This window comes from Neltuma alba, unplaced genomic scaffold (assembly GCF_004799145.2).
Source record: "Neltuma alba isolate B1F8T4 unplaced genomic scaffold, ASM479914v2 tig00004529_pilon, whole genome shotgun sequence".
NCBI classification, from domain to species: domain Eukaryota; kingdom Viridiplantae; phylum Streptophyta; class Magnoliopsida; order Fabales; family Fabaceae; genus Neltuma; species Neltuma alba.
Genome location: NW_021633749.1, coordinates 36,665 through 46,544, shown reverse-complemented (window position 1 = coordinate 46,544; position 9,880 = coordinate 36,665). Strand labels below are relative to the sequence as shown.

Genomic DNA, 9,880 nt, shown 5'->3' with positions numbered 1-9,880 from the left:
TTTTTATTTTTTTATTTTTGGTTTTTTGATGGAGGACAAATTTAAGATTTGATAGATTTTGAATTTTTTGGTATTTAAATTGATGACTTAGCATTTAATAAGGCTAATGAGGCTAGAAAAAGAATTGTATGGTTTATATTTTGCTCAAATGATTGATTTGAGAAAAATAAAGTTAGGGTTTGTTTGATAAATTTTGATTTATGATAATGGGTTTTAAATTGAAATTTAGTAATTTATTCTAAGTTATTGAATTTTATATTGATCCATGTTAATGAGTTTCGATGAATTTTTACATTGGCTGTTAAGGGCCTAATAGAACCCTTCTCCTTCATTCAGGTTTGAGACTGGTTATACTATATAGGTGAAGTTATTCAAGAAAGAATCTCTAAGTGCATGCTTTTTGTAGATGACATAGTTCTTATGACATAATCAAAAGAAGAAATTAACTCTAGATTGAAGTTATAAAAAAGACTTTGAAGTCAAAAGGTTTTCACTTGAGTAGGAACAAAACAGAATATATTTTGCAATTTTAGGGGGTGGCAAAGCAATAGTGATTTGGAGGTGAAGATGGGGGATCAAATCATTCCTCAAGTATCCAGGTTTAAATACCCAAGATTCATTATACATGAGGATTGTAAATTGATGGAGACGTTTCTAATAAATTACAAGCTAGTTGGTTAAAGTGAAAGAAAGCTACCAGAGTTATTTGCAATAAGAAGGTACCTAAGAAGCTTAAGGGAAATTTTATCAGACTGCTATAAAACCAGCTATGTTGTATGGTAGTGAATGTTAGGTGATAAAAGGAAAATATGGACACAAAGTTAAGGCAGCAGAAATAAGGATATTGAGATGAATGTGTGTGGTCATACAAAAAAAAAGATTTGAAATAAAAATATCAAGTAAGAGTCGGTGTGGCGCCTATCCAAAAGAAAATGGCTAAACATCGCTTAAGGTGATTTGGACATGTGCAGAGAAGGCCATTAAAGGCCTCGGTGAGGAGGATAGATCAAACAGTATGGAGTCCCATAAAAGGGCAGAGGAAGACCAAGAAGAACGCTCAATGATGTCATTGAATGGGGCCTCCTAGTTAACAATATATTTAAGGACTAGGTTGTTGACAGAGTACAATAACATCTTTGATTCATGTAGCCAACCCCACCTAGTGGGATGGGATAAGGCTTTGTTATTGTTTTATTGAATTTTATATTGATGATTGAACAAATTAGATTTGAGGTTTATGATGGAATATAAATATTTATAATTTTGGGTGAATCTTAAGTATTGAAATTTTGGAGGATTTGAGGGGTTGTAACTAATACATGAGTAATAACTAATAACTCTAATAAGTGAAAAAAAAAGTTTATTGGAGAAAGAAATGAGATTGTAATAGTGAATTGAGAATTATTTGATTTATAAAATTATTAACAATAAGATTTTTCTCCAGTCCTCCTAAAATCCCAAAATGCTGCTCATTTTAATTGGAAAAAAAACGTAATTAAACATTTCTCAACCCATCATCACAATCTCATCTATTTTCATAAATTTTTTCATTTATTGGAATTATTAACTAACTAAGATCCTTAATTTCTTTGAACTTCCATAATTCCAACCTTTAAAGTTTCACCCACAATCATAACTATTTACACTCTATCGTAAGCTCTAGATTCAAATTAAAGAGTCAGTTATATAAATCATAATTTCTCAATCAAATCCTATCTTAAATTTCCTCAAATCAATCATCTAAACAAAATTATTAACCACAGAACTCTTATTGCAACTTCATTAACTTCATTAAAAACTAAATTATCAATTGAAAGACCCAAAAATTCAAAAAATATCAAATCCTAAGTTTTTCCTCCGTCACAAAAACCAAAAACAATAAAAAGAAGAAAATTTAAAGAAATAATACTCCTTCGGTCCTTAATGTAGAACATAATTATTGAATTAATTTTTATCATAAATATAAGACTTATTTCACATATTTATCAGTTTTTTTTTTAAATTAACCTTATAAATACTCTCTCAACTATAATCAAGTAGAAGAGGGAAAGATGATATTAATGAGATGATTATAGTATTTTAGGAAAAACATGTTATATTTTTTATAATTAACTAACTTACTTAACTTTCTTAATCTAATCAAATTAGTCAAATAAATATTATATTAAGGACCAGAGGAGTAATAGATAAAAACTTACCAAGCTCTTGGAAGACAACCTAACGAAATCTCAAATCTGCCCTCTCTACTTCACTCTCTCTCACTCTCAGACTCTCTTTCGGTGCCGCGCTGTGCAGGAGGAGGCGCCAAAGAAAACAGCACAGCAAAGGTCGCGGCTGTTCAGAATGAGGGAGTGGGGATAATACAATGTTTCAACGAATAGTTGGGGGTGCGCGTGACCCCGACCGTTGGTTTGCCAAACTCTTTTTTGCTTGAGTTATTAATTAACCCCGCCGTGCAGGCGCCCACTAATCCACTATTAGATTTGTTCTTTTTTCACTTATTATTATTATTTTTCTCTTTTCTTTTACATTATAGGCATATTTATTTTAAAATTTTCCTAAACTTTAAACAGTTGAATTGACTAAGGTTTTTTTTTTTCCCAATACAACGGATAAAAAGGAAAGGACAAAACTAGGTATGGGCTGTAGACTGAATCATCACTCTTAAGAGTAATGTAATAAAAAAACTTTATACACTTTGTATTTTTAAAAAAAAAAAACCCTTTATGCACTTGTAACCAGGAAAAAAAAAAAAACCTTTTTACACTTCAACTTGAACTGGTGCTTTTATTAGATTTAGATGGGAATCCAAGGCGTTTAGACAGGTTTTCAGAATACATGGCATGATCATTGAACCTCAATGACTTAGAACATAAAAAGCAAAATTGAACATCTTTGCGAGCGACTCGATTATTAGTGCATCGTACAAAATATTGCTAGCCCAGGAACTTTTTATGTAGAAGAGACAAAGCTCCAAATAAACCAGTTACCTGGATCTAAAATGTGAAATTGTGTCAGGGAAATGTATTTAAAAGGTAACATATGATCATAGTCAAAATAATTGAGTCAACTATAGCTTACCCCCTTCCCTCTTACAACCTCACCAATTTTGTAGACTTTGTCGAGTTCGTTCCCATTATCAAGTATTTTAATTGATGCCTCAGGGCTCACTACAAGCACCATCCCTATGCCCATATTAAATGTTCGCCTCATCTCGCTGTCTTCTATATTTCCAGCCTAACAATGTAAGAAATCATCAGTATTGAATCATCTCCAAATAACTTTCAACAAAATCACTTTTCAATGGAAATAAAAAATAGCAGCAGTTTTACCTCCTCAAGCCATTAGAACACAGGAGGAACTTCCCATGAGTCCTTGTAAATATTGGCGCCAAGGCCTTCAGGAAACACTCTGGGTATGTTATCTGTGAAACCACCACCAGTGATGTGAGCAATTCCCTTAATCCCTCCCTTGCTAACTAAGTCACGAACCTGAAATTAAGAAAGAATACTCATTTGTCAGTAAAATGCATTCAGGGACTTAAAACATAACTCAAGCATTATCCCAAGTCACAAAAAGAATGACCTTTTTAACATAAATAACAGCTGGGGCCGTCAGAGCTTCTGCAATCGAAACATCCCCACCAGGAAGTTGGTCTTGCAAGGAAAGACCACTTTGAGCAAGCACTCTGTAAAGATATATGTTATTGATATTAGTCAAGAAGAAAACTAAATGAACAAAATTGCAAAATCTAATGGATTCTTCACCCATATCTGACCTCCGTACAAGAGAAAAGCCATTAGAATGAACTCCACTTGATGGGAGACCAATAAGAACATCACCAGCAGCTATATTCTTCCCACTGATCACGGAGTCCTTTATGATGCCCAACTGCACAACCACTAAGATCATACTCACCTTTGTTAATAGAGACCTGGCATCTCTGCAGTCCGAAAAAGATATGAAATCAATTTTCCACGGCGGTTTTCAACTGCCGTGTTTTCTTTACCTTTCAACGTCACTTTTATCAACTTCGCCTTCAAAATCGTCATAAAAAACCACTATTAACCGCCGTGAAAAGCCTTTTTTCTGGTAGTGCAACCTTTTTTGCCTTTTTTTTTTTTTGGTTTCCTTTTGCTGTTTGTTTAAACATTGTCTTTCATCTGTTTGTTGGATTGTTGTAGCTTCTGTCTGTTTCTTTTGGTTTCTGTTTCTGGTTGTTTGGTAGACTTCTTTCTGGTTATTAATAAAATGATTCTTTTGTCAAAAAAAAAATTTAACATTAATAACGTCAGATACATGAGTGTCAGTGACTGAGCATAAGGAAGAAGGTCCATTTATAACATCAAAAATCTTCAAATAATAAATTAATAATATATTCATAGGGTTAATCTTTCTGCGATAAAATTTCAGCTGAACAAATTACTTCAGTACTTGACTGTTAAACATAGATCGCTGTCAGAAGAATTATGCGTCAGTTATCTACCTTGCTATGTTAAACTGAAAAAAATAAGCAATAATCTATAGTTGATCGTTTAAAATGTCAATCTAAATAATAAATCTGGGCTACAAAAGCTCAAGACTACATCTAATCCCAGAACTTGTGACTGCTCATCTTTCAGACACATACTGGAGAATTATACTTAGCCAAGGAAAAAATAATTTAACAGTATCTGGTGAGGGCTAATGGATTAATGAACAATAAATTAAATACCTGCTACAAATAAAGTAAATTATAAGATTTTCAACACCTCTCCTCCCAAGTGGGCTCAATCAGATTGCTGGCAACCATCAACGATTCCTTTTATTACCTGCATTATACAAAATTAGGTGTGAATATGATAAACTATTCTAGTATTCTGTTGATACTTGATAAATCATATTTAGTTGTCGTTCTTTGAACATGAAGAAAATTTATGGCCAATTTTATGCAACTCTATGCACATTTATTACCACCTTTTCAGCAACGTCAACATCAAGGTGGCCTGTGGCAAAGTAATCAAGGAAAAATCGTGGCTTTGCCCCAGAAGTAATGACGTCATTGACGCTCACTGCAACCTAAAGTAAAGAGCATACACGTGATTCTTTTCTCTTGTAAAAGGAAAACAAAAGAATCCAGTTGCCGACCAAATCAATCCCAATTGTCTCATGAATTCCAGTTTCAAAAGCCAGCATCAATTTAGTGCCACACCATAGGTGCCGGCGACAAGATATGAATCATCATCTATCCAAAAGAAGTTGGTTAGTCTTACGTTATTAAAAACTATTGGAAGGATTAACCCATGGTTGAAAGAGAAAATACCAAGAGGGATAATACCACCAAAGCCTCCTATTCGAGGTGCCATTTTTGCTATCCTTCGTACAAGTTCTGAACCAGCATCAATATCAACACCAGCATCCTTGTATGTAAGACCTTGGTTATTGTTCAAAGCACCGGCTACGACACTATCCCTCGACGTAGATTTTACGCGGCTACACGAAGCAATTGATCCAATTCCCAGTTTTTCAACTGCTCCATGTACGGAATCAAATTTGCCACCATTGCTGCTACTTGCGCATTGACAACTCTCATTGTGCTTGTTAGGCCTTGCTCGGATGGAAACACCAGCAAAGCAACGCGATAGCTCGGCGCAAGCTCCGATACTCATAACTGTTATGAGGAATTTGTGTGGCAATTACGAAACTGCTATTAGACTGGAATTACGAGGAATAGTGTAAACGGCGAGAGAAATTGAAGGTTTCAGAACCTAAGCCAGCGGAGGAAAGGGGCAGTCTAAGGTGGCAAACGACCACAGTCGCTTGCTGCTTATAAGTCGCAGAATATCAGTAATATATCAGCTGAGCGTAATTTATACGCTAAAATGAAAACACTACTTTAAATAAATTTGCCTTTATTCTTTTCATAATTTTTAATAAAATTTAAATCCTAGAAAGTGTCTTAATATAGGACCCAATTGTTGAGTTGGTTTTGTTCTTAAATATAAGGCCCATTTCTCATATTTATTAATATTTTTTAAATTACCCCTATAGATACTCCCTCAACCATAATCAAATAGAAGAGGGAGATAAGGTATTAAGAAAGATGATTATGGTATTTTAGGAAAAATGTGTCACTTTTCTTATAATTAACCAACTTACCTAACTTCTTTAATCTAATCAAATTAGTTAAAAGGATCGTATAATCTTTACAACGAACAATCTAAGGGAAACACACCCGCACGCAAACGCAGCAGGTGTCCACTGGAAATCTTTGAGAAAAGAAAACACACTCAAAGGAAGCAGATTTGAAGCAGAAATTTGTTAAAAGAAAACACAAGAAGCATATTTCATTTGAAGCAGAAATCTGTGTAAATAAGAAGAAGAAGAAGAAGAAACCGAACAAATGGAAGGACAAAAGAGAAGACGGAAAAACCTGGAGAAGAGGGAGAAGCACAGCTGATGACGGCGAAGGCGAGCACGTAAATGGACGCTGCAGAAGCGCGGCGCAGAGGGAGGAACAAAACTACGGCGTGGAACAGTGAACGAACGTGACGGAGGCGAGGGGAATTTGGGGCGTTTAATGTCTGATCTGCTATTTTGTAAATGTAATTAAATGATTAAAATGTTTTTATATTAAAAAGTGTATCAACAAGCTGAAAACTAACAACGATGAGTGTTGAACAGTAAATAACAAAAAGTATTCTGACAATGACAAGTTATTTATTAATAAGTTATAAACTAGTAATGACAAGTGTTGAATAGTCAATAACAAGAAATATATTGGTATAGAAAAATTTGGTAGCTTTTTTTTTCTAAATACGATATAAAGACATTTTACTCATTTAACTATATTTGCAAAATACCGGGCATCACTTTCTTCCATGTTATTTCCAACTTTTAAGTATCTAAGTTAGAAAATGATAATTTTTTAAGGTTTTTTTCCCCTAAAATTTTCTCTTATCGTAAGTTAGTTTATAAAACACTGTAAGAAGGTATTTGGATAAAAACTAAACTATAATTTTAAAAGTACTTTTACAATATACGAAGTAAATATGTAGAAGAGTTTGTCTCATTTTGCAGAAAAGTACTTATAAAAAACACTTTTGGATACTTCCTAACACCCTTTAGATAAAGGTAATAAAGTGGAGTGACGGTCTCGCAACGGTGTGGGCAGGAATAGCCTGCACCTCAGCGGGCTAGTAACAGAAATAGTTGATATACAAAGCATAAATAGGTAGTAAAAAAAGATACACAAAGCATGAATAGTTAGATATGGTGATAACCACTGTAGAAATATTATTAGAGGATTGAAATTTTGTTAACATTATTTGTCGGTATATTTATGAGTTTTTCGATCATCATTTAACTTGTTCAAGTCACGTACCTTCTTTAATCTTTAAAATTTAATAATCAATCGTAGTATTAATCCCCCAAGTTTGTGAATATAACCACCCTACCTTCCATCATTCTAGAGAGTACAATACTGCATATAGCCTTTTTTTAAATTTTATTCTTTTGAGCAGATAACATGTAAAACTCTAAATTATAGATAAATAATTTCCTAAACTTCAAGTAAGGTGAAGATAAATGCATAATTTAGAGAAATTCACTATCAAATTATTTTAGTCTTTTATACGCACATAAACATAACGATTTGATATATTGTACAAATAACAAATAAATAAAAAGATAGTTTAATTAAAAATAAATATACTCTTTCGGTCTTAAATATAAGACCTATTTTATAGTGTAATTTACACTACAAAATAAATTTTATATTTAAAATTAGAGGAATAATTAAAATTTATAAATGAAAACGAAGTATAAAAAGTACTCCTCCGGTCCTTAATATAGGACCCAATTCTTGAATTGATTTTGATCCTAATATAATACCCATTTATCATATTTATCAATTTTCTCTAATTACCCATATGGATACTCCCTCAACTATGATCAAGTAGAAGAGGGAGAGAGGGTATTAAGAGAGATGATTATGGTGTTTTAGGAAAAGTGTGTCATTTTTATTATAGTTAACTAACTTACCTAACTTCCTTAATTTAATCAAATTAGTTAAATGGGTCTTATATTAAGGACCAGAGGAGTAATTCAAATATCTTTAAGAAAGGGAAAAAAAATAATTTACTGTTTGCCTATTTATATCTTGGTACCCCTTAATGCGCCATCAACCGTTAGATCACTAGGTTCCCCTTGTACAACCTCGCTTCCCCCAGACAAGGGGATGGTATTATCACAGCTACCTCCAGAGTTCCAATCCCCATTGACGAAATGCCTCGGTGATAGAGTCCTAACGAATGCTTTAAGTTAGGAAACATCTGAAGGAGTGATATAAGTGGCAACAAATTTGTTTAAAACACTGTACCTAATGGCCTTGCAGAATCTGTTTCAGTAGAATTTCAGCAAGGTAAATGCAATTCACAAACTAGCTGAATCAAGATTCAGTGAAAATGCAAAGTTCAGAAACTGACTAGACAATTCCTCACAATGCACATACGAGATTTTCCAGCAATTTTACGATCCCCGCAATTAGTGAACCAATCAGCAGCTTAAAATTTATAGCAACTAACAAGAAAAAAAACAACTGAAACTTATTGAAAGATCCCATAAAAAGCTTAAGACAGTGAGGGCTTCAGCAACTGATAATCAAAGCGCACAAAGATTTCAGCCAGTAACCAAATGAGCATTCAAGGAGAAATTGTCAAGAACTAACAGACCACTCTAGCAGCAGTTAAGCACACCACCAGAATCGAGCACATAGGAGTCCACTAAGTGAAAAATATGTGTGTGCATAAAGGGAGGGAAAATTCGAGTTGGTGCAACGCAATTCTGGGGAAGCGGAGTGAAAATTCAGTAGCTCAACCAGATTAAAATCAATACAGCAAGTGAAAATGCACAAATAATGATTATGCAAGTGTATGAACGATGAAAGTTTCCAAAAACGATGTTTCAAAGCAAATCTGGATAGTTCAGTAAAGAGTTACAACGAACACCAGTTTCAGCTTAAAAACAATGGAAAACTCTAAGCTTCTTACTTTGTCACGAATCTAGGAAAGTGTGGGAAAATTTCAGAAAGCAACAAACTGAGTTCACAATGAATCTAACTGGTAACCAGGTGCACGCACTCAATGACCAATGCCAAGAACTGAATGGAATATGTATTAAGAAATTTAAATTTGCTGCCAGCTGAGTAAAAACACTCTAATTCAAGGAATAACAAGCTGAGCGCAGCAACTAAGACAAATCTCCAGCAAAGAGACCGATGATGACCAGCAGCAGAAATCCAATCCAAAAATGCACCACAACAGCGCGGCAACTGAAAATTATGCAGAGGCACCGATGGATGGAGAAAGCAACTGTACAAAAGCCAAAGACCAATGAATATCCGGTTGTGATTCCCTAAAGTGTGCCAATTTCAGTCAACGAAGCTCTCGATATCACATAAGTAGCCAAGATACATCAAGGTGACAGAATTTGGAAAACCACAGAACTCAAGAGCAATGCTGTTTCTATTGTCCAAGATGGTGCAATGCTTCTGAACTTCAATTCCAGGCAAATTTTGTAGTTTCAGGATTGAAACTCCAGGTAGCTAGTTCAGCAATTTAATTCAGCAAGCTAGGCTCAAATTGATGTTTAATCTCAGCCAACAATTTAATTCAGTAGAGAAAAAGCCAAATAAAAAGAAACTGAAAGTGAAAATTTTTTTTCCTGGTTAATGTTTCTCTAGGAAGTCCATTGCCTTAATTTATGCGCAAACGAATTCACTGGCACTTCAGAAACACTTTCATGTACTCCGCAATCAAGAGAATCAGTCCTGAATAAACCCAATCAGAGGGGAGAACTGATAGCACATACGATCTGGGAAAATAGATAACTTGAAGCTGGG

At 34.1% G+C, this 9,880-nt stretch overlaps 1 pseudogene; it reads right to left on the bottom strand.

Moving 5' to 3' along the window:
* Positions 1–3,066: 3,066 nt before the first annotated feature.
* LOC114745091 (phosphoribosylformylglycinamidine cyclo-ligase, chloroplastic/mitochondrial-like) lies at positions 3,067–5,648 on the bottom strand (annotated as a pseudogene).
* Between the last annotated feature and the right edge of the window lie 4,232 nt (positions 5,649–9,880).